The sequence below is a fragment of the Urocitellus parryii genome, chromosome 1, assembly GCF_045843805.1.
Source record: "Urocitellus parryii isolate mUroPar1 chromosome 1, mUroPar1.hap1, whole genome shotgun sequence".
In the NCBI taxonomy this organism is placed as follows: Eukaryota; Metazoa; Chordata; class Mammalia; order Rodentia; family Sciuridae; genus Urocitellus; species Urocitellus parryii.
Genome location: NC_135531.1, coordinates 221190768 through 221210388, shown reverse-complemented (window position 1 = coordinate 221210388; position 19621 = coordinate 221190768). Strand labels below are relative to the sequence as shown.

The 19621-nt window shown below is 37.2% G+C and overlaps 1 protein-coding gene and 1 long non-coding RNA gene across 2 annotated transcripts in view; one reads left to right on the top strand and one right to left on the bottom strand.

Moving 5' to 3' along the window:
- The window catches only part of B3galt1 (beta-1,3-galactosyltransferase 1), a 143226-nt gene extending 134802 nt beyond the window's left edge, over positions 1-8424 (bottom strand). Inside the window, exon 1 of the mRNA XM_077802708.1 lies at positions 8395-8424. The gene's annotated coding sequence lies outside the window, so the exon portion shown is untranslated. The remainder of the gene's footprint in view (positions 1-8394) is intronic.
- The window catches only part of LOC144256909 (uncharacterized), a 56513-nt gene that overhangs the window by 30956 nt on the left and 5936 nt on the right, over positions 1-19621 (top strand). The gene's annotated exons all lie outside the window — the stretch shown is intronic.

Genomic DNA, 19621 nt, shown 5'->3' with positions numbered 1-19621 from the left:
ATAGACCAACCTCAGTCAACAAGGCCAATTGAGATGAAGTCCAAAATAAATATAGTATGGTGATACTATAAATAGTATAGATAGAACACTATAGTAACATATAGTAACATGGTAATACTTTCATATAAAACGGTAAAGGAAATGAAATCTTAATGTTTTGAAGCATATGTTGTATAGCCAGCTACTACATAGTTAAAGATTTAAAAATATATGAATTACTCGATTTACCTTAATAAAAGGAAAACTTGGGTTTGAGATTTTGAGCAAGTCATGTAGTCTCTTTCTTTTTAAATTTTTACATCTCCTAAATGAAGACATTACATCAATTATCTCCAGGCCTAACATTCATTCCTATGCAAGCCATAAGCAGAGTAGGTTTCTTGTGTATAGTCTATTCTCTCATGTAGTTTAAATTTGTCTCCTGCTGGGTTATAATTATTTTTGTTTACACTGTGAACTAAATTTGTTATAAAGTTCAAAAGCAATAGGTGTCACAACCTTAAATGGATAATCCAAAATAGGGAATAGTAATACCAAGCAAATGACATTTTACAGAGGACGTTAAGACAATCTTCAAAGAAAAATTTTCTTTGCTATGATTTAGATGTAAGGTGTCTCCCAAAAGCTCACATGTGAGCCAATGCAAGATTCAGAGATGAAATAATTAGATTATGACATCTTTAACCTAAAAGATGGATTGATCCACTGATAGGGATTAAGTGGGATGATAAGGATGGTAAATGTAAGCAGATAGGAAGTATCTCAAAGAAGTAGATCAAAGAAGTAGAAATGGTATGCCTTTGGGTTTTATATTTTGTCCTTGGTGAGCAGATATTTCTCTTTCTGCTTCCTGATTGCCAAGTCCTAAGCTGCTTTTCTCTATCATGTCCTTCAGTCATGATGTTCTGCCCCACCTCAGGGACAGAGGTATAGAGTTGGCTGATCATAGACTGAACCTTGGAAACCATGAGACAAAACATACTTTCTTCCTTTAATTGTTCTTGTTGGGTCTTTTGGTCACAGTAATGCAAATGCTGACTAAAACATAGTATTTTAAACAGAATAGAATTTTGTTCCTTAAGGATTTAGATTTTTAAAAATACAATAATTTTGGATTCACTTGCCCTTGAGTATTCTTTGTCCTTTATACTTCTAAAAGTTTATTTTATTGCAGGGGTACATGCCTGTAATTCTGAGAACTCTGGAGACTGAGGCAGGAGGATCACAAGTTCAAAGTCAGCAATTTAGTGAGGCCCTAAACAACTTAGTGAGGTCCCATCTCAAAATTAAAAAAAATACAAAGAGCTGGGGATGTGGCTCAGGAGTAAAGTGCCCCTGAGTTCAATCCCTGCTATAAAAAAAATGTACATATGTATTATTTTAATTAAACATGTTTGTGGGTTCTAAGTAATGAGCAAATCAGGGTCATTAACCATTTCCATCTACTTAAACAGTTTCTTAAAAGTCCTTTACTTTTTTTTTTGCTGGGCTACCTTGGAAGTGGTGGAAGTGGAGTGGAGACCGAATGAAAAGAAGAAATCATTCTTGGACCAATTCATTTTTTTCCCTCTGGTTCACTAAAGCTTGTGCCATTTGATTTGGGAATTTTAGTTTTCACTATTTCTGATTTTTGTCCAGTTCTAAACAACCCTGTCCAATAGCACATGATTCCCAAGGCATTGGAATAAAAATCTTATCAAAGACTATGCTAATTCAAAGCCATCAGCTTACAGCTTGTCTACCACACCACTGCATTTTAAGTAACCAATTATTATGTAAAATTCTGGCTTGTGGCATTAAGGATATGCAGGAGTCATGAACTCTGTATGATTATAAAAAACTTGAATCTTCATTAAAAGGACATAGAAAGTTAATTAAACGATAATTAAAAGGAATGAGGATTTTTGGATATCTGATATTTTCTACTTATCCTTTATATCTGCAAAGCTGAAAATTGTGGTCAATGTCAGGTCAAAGACACGAAAGTCTTTCTCTTGAGGTATTTTCATCCTCTTGACTTTGTTTGAGAAGAGGAGTCAATTGTTTGTATAACATAATCCACTCACGTCATATCAAAGAAGGAAGGAGCATTCAGTCTGAAATGTACTGCACAGATTCATTAACTTCAGAATATCTGATAGGAAATTCTCTGCTACAAGGTATCTATATTTATATGATAGTACTTTTAGACTGTAGCCTGCATTAGAGCTATACTAAGATTCAGAGTAAATAAGAACTGGTACTACAATTAATTTGAGAGGACTAATTAGTTGACTTTATCCCTTAACACAAAACATTTATTTTTCAACAAAAGCAACCAAAAGTGATCACTGCAGTCAAAGGTAATATTTTTGAAAAAAAAAAATCAAGATGAATAAAAAACAGTTTACACTAGAGAATATTTATCATTAGAAAAAGGTTGAGGCCAAATAAGCTCATTCCCAAAGAGGTCAGCTGTTGATAAGTAAATGATGGCACTATTAAGGCAAATGCCAGTCCGTGACAGCTCTCAACCTCTGCTTTTCTACAGGACCAGGTTTCTTCCTCGACAGGACCAGTCCTGCTCAGGTTCAGAGCCACTGCTGCCTGATGGTAGTGTGTAGGAGCTCTAGACAGCTGTGAATCCCTGAGACACGGCAGCCACAGCAGTGCCCCTGAGATTCTACCTTGGTTTCTTCTTCTCTCCTGAGCTGTATCTTTCTTGTTCTGGAACCTGGACTTAGGCTCTGTCACTTTACACATCTTCCCCAATTTCTTCCTCCCTTCCTCATTTTGAGGTCTAGTTCTTGTCCTAACAATTTGTAGCTGCTGCCTGGTACTTGTTCCCTTAAGTTGCTCATCCACAAAACATAATACTGCTACACTTCTCTCAAGATATATCTGCCGTTCTGTGACAGGGAAAAATTTCTCAATTGTACTGTTATTTTCTGTTTCTGTCCTTATTTGTCCATAAAGAAGAATTTCTACAACAGGAAATCATCAAAGGCAATGTAGGCAGTGAAGTATACAAGCTCTCCCTTCACTGCTTTAAATTTGCTAAATTCCTTCCTGCTGTCCTTAGATGCTCTTGTTTCTATTGGAGTTGTGGTCAGATACCAAGACTTCCTGGTTGCATTAAACAAATTGTCTGTAACTGTGTATTTGCTCTGGCACATAAACTAAATTGTCTGTAACAGAGTGTATTTTAAATGATGAATAACACCTGCACAGCATTTTCTAGCTGAGATAAGAGGGAAAGGGGCTGGAGAGAGAGAAAGATTAGATGGAGGGAGGGAGAGAGAGAAAGATTAGATGGAGGGAGGGAGAGAGAGAGATTAGATGGAGGGAGGGAGGGAGGGAGGGAGAGAGAGGGAGAGAGAGAGAGAGAAGGAGGGAGAGAGATTGAACAATAATAATATACATTAAATGTTAATCCTATAGGATGGTTCATGTGAAGTTCTCAATACATTTTCCAAATGGGTGATATACTCTTTGAACCTCTTCTCTAGGGAAACTTTTAGAATGATATATTATATTCTCGGTGCCTAAAAGACAGGAATCTGCCAGTCAGAAGACCCCGTGTAATATACTCTGTCAAAAGTCAACCAAAGCATAAGTTCAATGCTTATAAGGAGGGTAAATGTGTGGCAGGGGAATTTTTCTTGGAGAAAATTTAAATATATCACACTCTAATGCACTTCCCAAACCAGAGTCTGGTCCAAAGTAGAAGCATTGCATATACTTATTGGATGACTTATTGAGTTGGTGTTTGGTGTCCTTACATGTCCTGTCCCTGGAAGCCTTTCCTGGTGACTATACTGATGTTTAGTGATCTTCTTTTTATTGAATCCCCAACTGAGATCTATTTCATGGATAGTATGCAAGATATATGGCCCTGATATTTTAATGCAAGCAGTCTTTATTGACAATGACAAAGTTGGTAAGATTTCTATCATTTGAACAGTTTGAGAACAATTTTCAGTGTCCAGATGTTTGGCATGATATAGGTGAAATATTCATATAGTTGCATATTAACTTCTACCCAAATGTCTCAGCTGGTATCTCCATATTATGCCCTTTACCAGCAAAGACAAAATAAGCAAATAAATAGTAACATCAAACCACAAAACTAAACAAGCAACAACAACCCCCCCCAAAAAAAAAGAAAATGAAGAAAGAAACCTTTTGCACAAAAATGTCAACTTCTCAATAGAACATGTTGAGATAAAATGAGTACCTTTTTATAAACATGTTCTGTAGGTTTATATTACCAAGAAGGCTCAGTGTAAGAAAAATCACATTTTAACCACAATATAGGATGGAAAGGAAACTACAGCATAGGTTGCTAGAATTTTAGAGAGCAAATAATATGGATCTTATTGATGGATGGATTTTAATAATGCAATTGTTTTAATAATGATAGTCATATCATTAGGCAAACCAAAAAATAGAAATGCAATTCACTTTGCTCAAGAGTGGTAGCTACTTATTCCCATTCACTAAGGAAACTGCCACCCACCAAGCCTGGCTTTTTAAACTACTATCATCTTTATCCTACTTCTTTCCCCCTTTTCCTTCTTTTTCTTACAGTCCTGGGGACTAATCCCAGGGATGCTCTATCACTGAGTTATATCCCCAGCACATTTTCTTTTTTATTTTGAGGCAGGGTGTTGTTGAGGTGCTGGGGTTGGGTCTTGAGTTTGCAATCTGTGTGGTCTTTATAATCTACTGCTCTGATAAATAAAATGCCAAACTTTTAAAAGAACAGCTAAACTGTGGAACCAACCCAGATGCCCTTCAATAGATGAACAGATTAAGAAATGTGGTTTATATACACAATGAAATATTACTCAGCCTTAAAAAGAATGAAATGATGGCATTTGTAGGTAAATGGATGGAGTTGGAGAATATCATGCTGAGCAATGTAAGCCAATTCCTGAAAACCAAAAGCCAAATGTTTTTTTCTGATAAGTGGATGCTGATCCATAATGGAGGGGGAGTGAGGGAAAAATGGAGGAACTTTTGATTAGGCAGAGGGGAGTGAGAGGAAGAGGGCATGGGGGTGGGAAAGATGGTGAAATGAGATGGACATTATTACCCTATGTACATGTATGACTGCATGAATAATGTGACTCTGCATTGTGTACAACCAGAGAAATGAGAAATTGTGCTCCATTTGTCTACAGTGAGTCAAAATGTATTCTGCTGTCATGTATAACTAATTAAAACAAATAAAAACAACAACGACAACAACAAAAAGAAGCAGTTGTATCTGGTGATTAGCCATTTTTTCCTCTGTAGGTATGAGTTGGGGATTAGGTTTCTGTTATAACAGATGGTAACCATGGACATGATATAGTATTTTCGACAGACTTGATAAGCTTTTATTGAATTATATTATGCCAAGTTTGGTACAAGTAAAGTATTTGCAATAAGTTATTATGTATTACTACTGTTAAAGCACATCAAAATCATATTCACTGAACCTTCCTGTATATAAAACATTATAGTATTTAACAAAATTTATAATTAAAGTAGCAAAACTTATATATGTTATTTTAAAAGATATCTCAAACATCAACACACACACACACAGACACACACACACACACACACACACACACACACACACACCTGACACAAATAAGTAGAAAATGAGTAAAATTAAATTGTTGTTATGGAACTTGGGATAAATTTCAGACTCTGAATAGGTGTCATGATGTGCTTCGTAGTCAAACTTAACATATGATATCATTTTGTTTGACGTTGATTGCTTAGAATAACTAATGATATTTTTCAGGTTGTTTCACATATTGATAATAAACCTATTAATGAGAAGATGTGGCATTAATCAAATATCTTACCTAATTTAGTGTACATTAGCATATTGTAAACTAGAATTCTTGTTTAACTATTGATGGGGTTAGAACATTCTATCCCCCAATGTGGCACATTGCCCATAAACAAAAGTTTTTCCTTTCCCCACTCTTGTCTCTTAAAGCAGGCCTTGTTTTCTCTGCCCTTGAAGACTTTCCTGTGATAAATGTCAGACAGGATACCTGGAAAGAAGGAATGTCACACAGGAAGGTCACAAAGAACCTGAACTTAGAGACCTTGCTAAGTTGCCCCTAGTTTATTACCATCAGATCACGCCCTTGGTCCTCCAATTATACTTTTGCATGATTGTCCATAAAAAGACACTTCTCTGCCATTTCTTTAGGTCTTCATTTCTGAAAGGTTCTGATGTTACCTAAAATAAACACTAAGTTAATTTGTATGTCTTTTTTTTTTGTAATGATCTCAGTCATGATTCTAATGATGGGTCAAAAAAGTCATTACTTTTCTACTCTACATGATCCTATATTGACATTCTAAAGTAGTGCTTATTGAGAACACATTCAACATAATGCAGAGAGATGCTAACATGTTTTTATACAAACTTTGTCATGGAGAATGAAGGACATACTCAGTTGTTTCATGACTCATAAAGAAGTAAGGAGCCCGGGCATGGTGGCACATGCCTGTAATCCCAGGGGCTCAGGAGGATGAGGTAGGAGGATTGCAAATTCAAAGCCATCCTCAGAAACTTAGTGAGGCCCTAAGCAACTCAGTGAGACCCTGTCTCTAAATAAAATATAAAAAGGGCTGGAGATGTGGCTCAGTGGTTAAGAGAGAAAACAGGATTTATTACTGTTTATGAAATGACTTGGATGAATCCTATTTAAGAATTACTAATATATATGTCTGAAAGAAGAAAAGAATACTTACTTCATATTGTGGAAGTTGCTTTTTATTTTGTGATTTGGTGACAGTTTGATTTGTGTCTTTAGTTTTTGTTCTTCACTCTTTGAACTCAATAATCCAATCCAATTAACATCCTCTGCCTTTCTGCACCTGTTCCTTCATCAACCTGGATTTTTGGTGAAAAGACCTTTCTAACACAATGGGGAAAACTAATTTTAAAAAACTAACGCACCATAGGGAAAAAAGAAATATAAATATTCCTTAACATGTTGAAATCATCTCACTAGTAATAGCAGAAAGGGAAATTAAAACATGAAAAAAAAAAGCATTGGTAGCCTTTTAGGTTGCAAAGACAAAAGATGGATTGATAATCTTGTTGTTGAGATTGAGGTGAATCTGGAATCCTCACATATCACTGGTGAAAGGATTAATTGTTTTCCCTTTTCAAAATACTATACTAAGAGCTGTAAAAATATTCAGAAGCATAGATCTGATAATCCGACTTTTGTAAATTTATTCTAAGGAAAAAAAAAAAACCCAAAGACCAGACATGGTGGTGCACATCTGGAATCCTAGCTACTCAGGAAGCTCAGGGGGATTGTGAGTTTGAAGCCAGAATGAATAACTTAGTGAGACCCTGTGTCCAAAATGAAAAGAAAAAGGTCTGGGGGTGAAGCTCAGTGGTGGAGTGTCCCTAGGTTCAATCCTCTATCACAAGGAAGGAAGGAAGGAAGGAAGGAAGGAAGGAAGGAAGGAAGGAAGGAAGGAGAAGGAGAAGATAAGAGAAGAGTAGAGGGAAAGAAGGAAAGAAGGAAGGGAGGAAGGAACCAACCAAAGGAATAGGGGAAAAAACTTGACCTATGAAAATACCCATTTCTGATATTTTTGATGTTGAAAGAGACTTAAAACCTCAACACTAGTGGCAATATTAATTAAATTATATAAAGGTACTTGATAGAATATTCTGTTGCCAAGTAAAAATTGGTAATTATGAGGACAAGTGTGGTAACAAAGGAAAAGGGAAATGTATGTTTTCTTGTTATTTTCCAAACATATTGTAATATTTTCACATGGTTTTAGAGTAATGATTAGTTACAATAATTGGAACACATTTTTATCTCCCAATCCAAAGAGCCCCCTTCCAGGAAAGCTTTCAAAATACCTTATTTACATTTTAGATTTAGAATTTAAATATATTCTTGCATTATTGTTTTAAGTAAATTCATAGTAAGTCAATAAGCTGTGAAGTCAATTGGTCCTAGATTTTGGAAATAAGCACAAGAGTTTATAAATGGATCCTGGGTTTCATTAGTAGTTCGCATTGTGACTAAAATTGTGAGATTCATCTACTCATTTGTCTGACTTGCTCGGAAGAGATAATTTCCATATGTGCATCTGAAAAATTCATGAGGCCTCTTTCTCCAATGACCAATTATTATCTAATAGCCTCATAGAGGAATTTTCTATTCTAAATGGTTACTGATCTCTTCCCTTTATGCGGTATTTTTTTCCCTATTGACAGCAGAAAAGCTCATCAATGCATCTATTTAAAAGAATTTTGCTTTGAACACATTGTATTTCCATAATTTCTACTATTTGAAATAGGGAGTCCGTTAAAAGGAAGTAATACTTTCCCCTAGAGTCTGAAAGGAAGATGACTTCATCCCTCACCTCAGGCAATCTTCCTGGCTTCAAGAAGTTCATGGACAGTAGAATCCACAATAGGATCTAAAAGGAAAAGAGAGAAAGGATCTTGTTTCAATTTGAAATTCTCTCAAGTAAGCACAGAGTCATGCAATTTGCTAAAGATTTAGTCCACAATGTCTAGTGAAATTCAGAACAACAACAAAAAGGTAGGAGGCTGGGGCTGTAGCTCAGTGGTAGAGCATGCATGAGGCACTGGGTCTAATTCTCAGCACTGCATAAAAATAAATTAATAAAATGAAACTATTGTGTCCATCTACAACATATATACATATATATGTATGTATATATGTGTGTGTATATATAAAAGAACCACAGAATTTAAGACTTAAAGAAGCATTATTTCAAGCACTTCAAGCATGGGCCAAGCTGAGGATCAGGCTTCTCGGAGGAAATGCTGGGTTTTGCTCTCCTAAAGAATGTTGGCTGGCTGGCCTGTGGCATGACTAGCTACTGGCAGGCTCTGAGAGTGCAATGCTATTTGCAGGCAAGTAGACTCAGTGGATCGCACATTATTTCTATTCTCACTTCTTCATCCCATGCTAATCATAGATGGGTTTGTACTTGGAAACCATCTGGTAGGCATTGTGGTTATTGCATTCTGCAGCATAATTAGATCTTTCTTGAAAATGCAAATAGTAAATTAATTCAAGGATGCAAAAATCAGGTTCAGGGTCATAGCTCCTTGATCACTGTCTTTTCCTACTGGCCCATTACTAAAAGTTTAGGTTAAAATTTGGTAATCAACCCATAACTGAAAGGCAGAAATATTAAGAAAGAATGCTTCTGAAAGCCTTAAAGAAATTAGGGAATGAAAGCCAAACAAAACAAAACAAAAACACAAAAATCTGAATACAGTAGAGTTAACAAAGTTTTGTATTATATATTCAAGGAAATGGTGACTTTAAAAATTTTAGTTTTATTTACAAGATTTAGGATAGTTATATATAACTCATTGAGATAAAATATTCTATCACTTGAATTACAATAGCAGGTTCAGACCATGGAAACAATACTGAGTGATTTCACTTTATCCCTTAACATTTGGTGTTCCAAGTCTCTTTCTCACATATTCTTGGCAGTCTACGAGCCCTTTCAGTGACTCAGCAGAACTTCTCATATCATCGTTGCTACTCATAGTGCCATTCCTTCATTCCTTCATTCGACACATATTTATTGAACATCTGCTCTTGTCATACTTTGATGCATGTGCTGGGATTACAAGGATAAGCCGGGTAAATAACACAGGAAGATATTAGATGCTACAATGAAAATAAAGCTGAGTGATGTGATGGAGCCTGACTAGGGACCCTGTTTAGATTCAGTAGTTGGGGAAGGCATATTTGAGGGGGCAATGAATATGTAGAGATGTGACATGCAGTAATTCGCTGAGAGACTTTGGTAGAAGAATATTCCAAACAGAAGCAGCATAGCACTAGGACTCTAAGATGGGAAAGGACTGGTAGTGCTCAAGAAAGAGAATAAAGTCGAGTATGGCTGGAACTATAGGACCAAATAGATGGTGGGCAAGAGAGAGCTTGATGATGCAGAAGGAGCCAGTTCACACAGGGTCTTAGAGGCAGTGTGAGGCGTTTGGATATTATTCTCAATGCAGCAGAGAGCCTTGGAAGATTTTACACACATCTGCTAAATTGATCTACACTTAGAAGATCATGTCATTGTGAAAGACAAGATGAAGCCAGGAGACCAGCTGTGAGGCTTTTATCTTAGCTCAGGCACAAAATGGTGGCATCTTGGAATAGGTTTTTTTGGGGGGGGGAGCGGGAGTTACTGGGGATTGGACTCAGGGGCACTCAACTACTGCACCACACCCCCAGCCCTATTTTGTATTTTATTTAGAGACAGGGTCTCACTGAGTTGCTTAGTGCATTGCTTTTATTGAGGCTGGTTTTGAACTCTTGAACCTCCTGCCTCAGCCTCCCGAGCCCCTGGGATTACAGGCATGTGCCACCGTGCCCATGAGGGCATGTGTTTTCAAGGTAGCTTCAGCAGAGTTTGCTGGTTGATCTGATGGGGTGAGGAATAAAAGGCAAAGAAAAAAATCAAGGATGATCATGTTCAATAGACCTTAAAACTCAGTAAAAATACTCCCAAGTTTCAAAATGAATGACAAACAGAGAGATGGATTTGACAAAATTCCAGTGAACTGACATCTATATTGCATTAGGTATATACATTTTATTTTAAACATTTATGTCTCAAGAGCTTGGTCTGTTGTCCACTTAGGAGGACCTGCAGACAACACATGGAGAAGCACAGTCAATTCTAAAAGGTAGACAGGGCAAGGGCCTAACGGAAACTTCCTCCCCAGTTCCACCATCCCTTGGGAAGATTGGGAGCACAGCCAGGAGTTTCCCTGTGGAAGAGCCACAGCCTCCTGTCTGTAATACAAGTAGTTTTAAAGAACACGTTCTCTAAATTTTGTTTTTAATTTGAAATTTCTTTGTCTTAACACCCCACCTGGCCTATTCCAGGGCTCTTGAGTACATAAGCCATATGTAATAAGTAAGTTACAGTAATAAAGACCTCCAGATAGATTTATTTATTTATTAATGTTTCAATCCCACACTTAGTTCTGGATTAGTTTTTTTTTTTTTAAATGTTGGTTTAGTATTTATAATTCTTCTGAACTGACAGAAAGTAAATTGCTTCTGTTTGAATACAGTCTATGCTTTGTGCCTGGGGTAAACTATTTTCCTTAGAAGTACATAAACCCCAATTAAAATTTCTGCCTTTATCGTCACAAGAAGGGTTTTTTTTTTTTCCTTCTTCTTCTTCTGGGTAACTACTTGCAGGGTCACCTTCCTTGAATGGGAAATACGTACTATGCATATGTACATAAATATACATTTAAACATGTTTGCCATTACTGAGCATGTACCATGGGTCATACAGTGTGGAGATGAGGGATTTTTGCACATCAGCTTAATGTATCTTCACCATGAGAGGTGGCAGGCATGTTTACCTCATTTCATAAATGAGTCATCTGGATCTTAGCATGTTGTGGAGCTAGAATTGCAGCCCAGTTCTGCTGGAGTCCTTGACCAGATCTGTATCCTTGGAAATGGGAGAAAGATGCCTGCTTCTGCTGCTGGGAGAATTAAGCTGATGTGATGATAGGTGAAAATCACTCAATGCACTCAGTGTCTCCCTAGCTGCTCCTGTTGCAGCCTGGTGTGCAGGCAGCACTACACCTTTTATGCTATTTGAGGCTGTAGCCATTCTCATATTCTCAAATTATTCATGTTACTGCCCCACCAAAAATTCCCATCGAAGCTTAATACATCTTACTAAACAAATATCAACACGATTTTAGTATACTCCAACCTCACGACTTTTTAAGCCCCTGAGTCCTGGTGAGAACAGGAGTGTATGCCACACCTGTGACTGTTTCCTGAAAGGCCTCTTTCTTTCCCTAATCACCTTTGTTTCCCTCTTTCTCACCTCATCCAAAATTCAGCAGAAGTCCACAGGGCATGGGACTCAGAAAGTGTAATCTGGTTATTAGTTTTTAATTTTTCCTTGGAAACTCTGAAGCACTCCTGTCGACTACGGATTACATCTGGGTTTGTTATCCTTTCTGCCTTTGGCGTCAGGCTATCCTGGGCCAAGGCCAGATCCTGGCAAGAATGCATTTTTTGATTCTCAGGCACTCATTAGAGGTACTTCACACTGCTGATTAGCAGCCTCCTCAGTCTGCCTGTCCTGCCTGCTTTTTGGTCTCTGGATTCCAGTAGAGGGCAAGTAGCACAGGAGCAAAACAACTCAGAAGAGCATTTATCCTAAGGTCTGCAGATCCCTGAATCCACAGGATTCCCCAAATACCAAAGTTACATAGATTTTATTTATGTTTATGTAACTGGAGGGGAACTATATTTTAAAGCAAAATTGACATAACCCTTTTTACCTTCAGGAGGCGGGGTAGAGAGAGGTGGTAGCATTATTCACAGTAGTCTGGAAATAAATCTCTTGGTCTTCTGTCCCTTTCTCTTAAAGGGACACTGGTGGGGGAAAGAAAAATAAGAAATGGGGCACAGAAATAAACTTTTGGGCCACAGGGGAGGGCTACAGCTGAGCTAGGGAATAGGGGCTGAGGCCATAGAATGATCCCCTTTTCTTTTGTTTTGCTGTAGAAGAGATAGCAGAGCCTCGAGGGGCAGCTGGCTTGTAGCAGAACTGGTATTCTATCAGAATGTCTAAAGTGCCATTCTGAGTTGCTCTCGTTAGGCAGACCCCTTCCATCTCTGTACACCTTTCATCAGATCTGTCTGCAGTTTTATCTTTTACTATATTTGGCTGGATTTAATTTGCTATTTTATGATGATCAAGGAAAAGAGGGGAACTATGTATCAAAGTGAGACATAGTAACAGAACCGGGAAACTCTATGTAGGATAGTGAGAAAATGCATGATCTTATGAATTTAGGAGACACCAGAGTATAACAATGGAGGTGACTAGGAACAATGGAAGTCATCCTCTCCCTCACTAGAATCCTCAGAATGACTAAGAAGAAGGTAAAACTCACATTGTACCAGACCTGTGGACGAATTTCACTTATCTCAGTGGGTGGAGTGTTTTGGCTACTCTCTATAGGCCATCGACCAATTCGTCTGCTATTTTTCTATAGTAATGTAGATTTAATTTGTCCTTTCCCCTATTCATTGTGATGACAGATAGTGGTCCCACAAACATATCCATATCCTAAACCTTGGAACCTGTGGATATTGGGGATTACATGGAAATGGTTAGCAGATAGACATGAGCCCTAGGAACATGAAGTTAAAGGGACTCTGTGCTGCCCCCACATGCTTTATTTTCTTTTTTTTAATCTTATTTTCTTTTTAATTTATTGTTTTTAATTGTACATAATAGTAGAATCTATTTTGATATATTTATATATTTATATTTGTATATTTTAAATTTCTTCTTTTTATTGTACATAATAGTAGAATCTATTTTGATATATCTATACAATATATATTTATAAATTATATTTATATAATAATATTATATATTATTATTGCATATATACATGTACACTATATATATGTGTGTATATATATCTATATCTATATCTATATATATATATGAAATATATCTTATTCTAATTAGGATACCAGTCTTGTGGATATACACGATGTTATGAAAGTTATGTTATGTTAGAAAGTTATGGTCAGATTCATTCATTCAGATCTAAAGTTATGTTAGAAAGTTATGGTCAGATTCATTCTACTGTCTTTCCTATTTCTATCCCTCCTGTCTTCCCTTCATTCCCCTTTGTCTAACCCATAGAAGCTCATTCCCCTCCACCATCTTGTTGTGTGCTAGTATACACATATCAGAAGAATATTGGATCTTTGTTTTTTTTTGGAGGGATTGGCTTATTTCATTTAGCATGACAGTCTTCAGATCTATCCATTTACGGGCAAATGTCATAAAGTCATTCTTTATGGCTGAGTAATAGTCCACTGTGTATATTCCACAATTTCTTTATCTAATCAGCTGTTGATGGATATTTAGATTGGTTTCATAGTTTAGCCACAACATCAATGTGGCTGTGTCACTGTAGTATGCTCATTTTAACTCCTTTGGATATATACTGTGGAGTGGGATAACTATGTCAAATTGTGGTTTCATTCCCAATTTTTTGAGGAATCTCTATACTGTTTTCCAGAGTGGTTGTACTAATTTTCAGTCCACCAACAATGTATAAATTTACCCTTTTCCTCACATCCTTGCCAACATTTGCTGTTACTTGTATTCTTGATAATTGCTATTCTGGTTGGAGTGAGGTAAAATCTTGGTGTAGTTTTAATTTGCATTTTTCTCTAATTGCTAGAAATGATGAACATTTTTTCATATATTTGTTGACCACTTATATTTTTTTTTGAGAAGTGTCTGTTTTGTTCCTTTGCTCATTAATTGTTATTTGTTCTTTTTTCGGGCGGGGGTCAAACATTTTGAGTTCTTTGTATATCCTGGAGATTAACACTCTGAGGTACAGATGGTAAAGATTTTCTCCCATTTTGTGCTCTGGATTGTTTCCTTTTCTGTGAAGAAGTTTTTTAGTTTGATTCTATCCCATTTATTGATTTTTTATTTCATTTCTTGCTTTGAGGAGTCTTGTTGAAGAAGTTGGTTCCTAAGCCAACGTGTTGGAGTGCTGGGCCTACATTTTCATTGAGTAGGTACAGAGTTTCTGGTGTAATAACTAGGTCTCTAATGCACTTTGAATTGAGTTTTGTGCCGGGTGAGAGGTAGGGGGTTAAATTTCATTCTATGTTTTCAGATAGGCAGTATCAATATTGTCAAAAATGCCCATGATACCAAAAGTGCTCTACAGATTTAATGTAATTTCTATTAAAATTCCAATGACATTCTTGATAGAAATAGAAAAAAAACAATCATTAAATTCATTCATAAAAATAAAAGTCTCAGAATAGCCAAACCGATCCTTAGTGAGAAAAGCAAAGGAGGAAGGATCACAATACCAGAACTTAAATTATACTACAAAGCTATTAGAATAAAAATAGCATGGTACTGGCACCAAAACAGGCATGAAGACCAATGGGATAGAATATAAGACACAGAGACAAATATACACAAATGGGGTTCTCTTTATACTAGACAAAGGTGCCAAAAACATAGTTTGGAGAAAAGATAGTGTCTTCAACAAATGGTGCTGGGAAAATTGGAAATCCGTGCTTTCTTTTAAAAAAGCGATTTGCCAAAGGTCATTCTGGTCCTGTTCTGTTCATTCCTCCACAAACAACCCATTATCTTCCAGATTTTCTCTCAAGGTGAGGCTATTCTTTCAGGCTCCAGAAATTTAAGACTCTTCTTTTTTTTTTTTTTTAATTGTTTCTTACATACATGACAATAGTGGAGTGCATTACCTAAATTGTGGTATAAAGGTGTATTAAGACTCTTCTCTGCTGATAAAAACCCAAGTTACACTGAAGGGGAAATTTTTATGAACTTTACACAGACCAAAGATTCCAGACTCATAAAGACAGGATAATTTAAAACAAAACCATGAACCATGAACTCTGTAAGAACAAGTGTCAGGTAGAACTAGTAAGGGCAGGGCTGAGGTGACCTAGATTTCCTTTAGATATTTAGAGTATTATTATAATAATATCCTCCCTGTCATGGGTTTGGCTTGGGTAATTGTTGGTAAGACCCTGCCCAGTAGGAACTTGTCAATCCTACTGTCAGTCAAAAGTCTAGAAGAGGTACCCAGGTGGGACTCTCTATTGACTTTCCCAAGACCTCCAATAAACTGGGAAACAAAGGGGCCATGTTGTCACTCTCCTCTCTGAGAGGACTCCCCTCTCTCGATTGAATATCTTTTCCTCTTTTCTTTCATTTCTAATAAAATTTGCCATACTTTTTGCTAAGTCTCATGTCTCGCCTGAAATTTTCTCATGTAAGGGCAGAAGAGCTGAGAACACATCATAATCTCCAGGATCAACGTCATGGGAGATCTAAGGTTGAAGCTGGAATTAAGTTTGCTAGCCACATGTGTTTAAAGGACAGTTTGTTCTGGACTATATAAAGTGGAGTCAATGTAATCCTAAAGGTCCCTAAAAAAAGAGGGAGGCATAAAAAAGGCCCTATATGATGCTATGAGAGAAAGACTTTGTGCCATTTCTGGTTTCAATAGGAGGAGAGGAGGCCAAGAGTCAAGGAATGTGGGCTGCCTCTAGAATCTAGATAAAAAGCAAGAAAGTGGGTTTTCATGAGGGAACTTTAGAATGGAATTCAGCCTTGCCAACACCTTGACTGTAGCCCAGTGAGACTCAGGCTGAACTTCTAACTACAGAATGTTAAGATACAACATTTGTGTTGTTTTAAGCCACTACACTTGTTAATGGCAGCAAAAAGCATATCTGTATTAGTTATCTCTTACTACATTATACATTACCCCATTACTAGTGGCTTAATAGCAATAATCCTTTATTTTGGTCATGAATCTGCAATTTGGGCAGGGGTCAATAGGACAGTTTTTCTCATTACTATACACTATCAGCTTGGATGCTTCTTCTGGGGCCTGAAGAGTCTACTTTCAAGAAGGTGCACTCCTATGGCTGAAAGATTTGTACTAGCTGTTGGCTAGTCCCAGGTTGGCTGGGATTCAGCTGTGACTGTGGCCTTGGGAACTCATTTGCTTTCTAGACTACACATATCTCTTCACAGCCTATTGGGCTTTTTCATGATAGGGAATATATGGAAGACAGCAATAGGAACATGAGGTTAGGAGAATAATTCTACAAACTGGGCCCAGTCTGCTTCCTCCCACATGATATTGAATGAACTTCTAGCTCTGAGTGGCTTAAACAGTTTAAGAATCAAGACTCATTACATAATGTGAAAGTGAAGAAGAATTTTTGGAAACTAGATGAGCTGATAGTGGAGTAAAATTACTCACCAAAGCCAATCTTCAATATGGACCAGATCTCCTATAATGGTTAATTTGAATGGTCAACTTGATTGGAATCAAGAGATGCCAGTGATTAAGAGGCTTCTGGGTGTGTCCATGAGGGTGTATCTAGGCATGATTGGCATGTGGGATAGCCAACTGAAGTGAAAACCCTCCCTAAGCATTGACAGCACTGTCCAATAGGATGGTGGCTTGGATGGAATAAAAGTTGGAAGAACAAGGAAGCAGCAACAGATACAAACTCCATTCTTCTTGAACAGTTTCTTGATTGCTCCTGCAATCATCTGAGGATATCGGCCTCTCACTTCTTCACTCTCCCAAAGCAGACTCTGTCAGTGATTCTCCAGGAAGTTTCTTGAAGACTTCAGTCTTGGACTGGGGTAGCACATCTCTTTTATTCTGGGGCTTCAGCCTCTTGGACTGTGCAGCTACTGGTTCTTCCAGCTCTCCAGCCTGCAGATGGCCGTTGTGGACTATCCAGCTTCTGGTCCCATAAGACAATCTAATAAATCCCTTTTGATAATCATACTTCCTGTTGATTCTGTTCCTCTAGAGAACCCTGACTAATACACCTCCATGACTTCCTATTCTGGAAACAGATGTCTGAAAAGAATTTCATCCATAGGAGGCCTGGTCAAGTCCAGGTTTCAAGGCTTTTAATGACAGAATGACAGTTTTGCTTGGGGACAGTTTTGCTTGTAGGCGCCATATTGTGGGCTCCAAACCTTGTGAGTGGCACTAGGGTCTTTGAGCATATCAATACACACACGTTGCCAGTGTACTACAAGGGCAACCAGAAGTCATGACCCAGCTCCTCTTCCAAGATGCCATCCTGAACTGCTATGCTAGAGAAATGGAAAAGTGCTATCTGGAGAATAACATACCTTTCCAGGGTTTTCTCATTGTTTATAATGCTACTATATATCTTTCTTTTCATCTCATGATCACAGTGGTGTTTCTCCTGCAATATAACACTATTTGAGCCAATGAATAAATGAAAGATTATCAGCAGCTTTTAAAATCTACTGCCTGAGGATAAACTTTCCCTGGGTCATTGCTACAACTGAAGCAGACACTGAGAAGACACTGATGCAATGCAGGAGGGATTATAATATCCATGATATTATCAAGAACCCTGCTTTATCTTGTGGTGATGCCAATAAGGAGTGTGTGAGTGGCATCTGGGAAGAAGACACTTCTGTTTCATCCATGACTTCAAAGGATTTGCCAAGGATGAAAAGGTTGCAAATATCAACAAAGCTTAGTTGAGATGGCAAACAGCTTTAACCTGTGTGTGCAAGAGGGTAACAATGATGAGGTGGGTTTTGAGAAATTGACTAATGAGGAGTTGAAATTCAACAGCAATGCACAGATGAGGAAGAGGCAAGAGCAAAGGAAACTACAGGAGAAGAAGAAGGAGAAGGAGAAGGAGAAGGAGAAGAAGGCTGGGGTTGTAGCTCAGAGGTAGAGCGCTCGCCTACCATGCCTGAGGTACCAGGTTCCATCCTTAGCACCATATAAAAATAAATAACTAAAAAATAAATATTAAAAAAAGAAGAAGAAAAAAAACAAGAAAATTCTCAGTGAAAGATTACACAACAGTTTTTGTAGATCTCAACTCACTCTTTAGAAGTCTGAAAGCATGGAGCCCAATATCAAAAGCTTTTCATCAATAGGAATGTTCCTGGTGCATTATGTGATTACTGGCAAGGCTATGACAAAAATAGAAGCAAACTGAGCAAACTACCATGGACATATTTCTGAAACAAAGTGACATCTCCTCCAGAAGAGCCTCTGGCAAATCCTTTGGGAGGGATCCCAGAAGAAGGCATTGTTATCATAGGAGATGACAGCTCCATGTGTGCTAATGTCCCCGAAGACCTTCTAGTGGGACAAGATGTGCATGGGGAAGACAGTGACGCTAATACTCCTGGCCCTGTGTAGGACTGAGCTAATGTGTGTGTTTGTGTCTTAGTGCCTAACAAAAAAGTTTAAACAGTAAAAACAAAAAGTAAATTTTAAAAGCAGAAAAAACTTGAAGAATGAGGATATAAAGAAAAAAATATTTTTTTACAGTCTACAACATGTTTGTATTGTAAGCTAAGTATTATCAAAAAGTGTCATTTTTTAAAAAAAATATTTTTAGTTGTAGATGAACTCAATACCTTTATTTTGTTTAGTTTTTTTATGTAGTCTGAGGATCAAACGCAGTGCCTCATGCACATCAGGAAAGTGTTTTAACACTGAGCCACAAACCCAGCACAAAAAAGTTTCATTTTTTTAAGCCTAAAAAGGTTATAAAGTAAAATAGTTATAGAAAGCTAATAATTTTTCTTTATTTATTACTAGTTAAAGAAAAAAAATTAAATAGATTTAGTCTATGGGTGTAGTGTTTGTAAAGTCTAAAATAGTAGACAGTAACACCCTAGGCCTTCACATTCTCTCACCACTCACTCATTTACTAACTCACAGAGACCAAGTTCAGGTCCTGCAAGCTCCATTTATGGTAAGTGCCCTACACAGATGTACCTTTTTTATTATCTTTTTAACTGTATTTTTACTGTACCTCTTCTATATTTAGATATGTTCGGTTATAATTTTAGCCACATCACCGAATTGAACTCAAGTATTTAACTGGACTTTGGATTTATATCCTGAACATTTTAATTTTATGAGGTTGGCTTCATTTATCAAAGATATAACTATGCAAATTATCTTGTTGTCATGGAA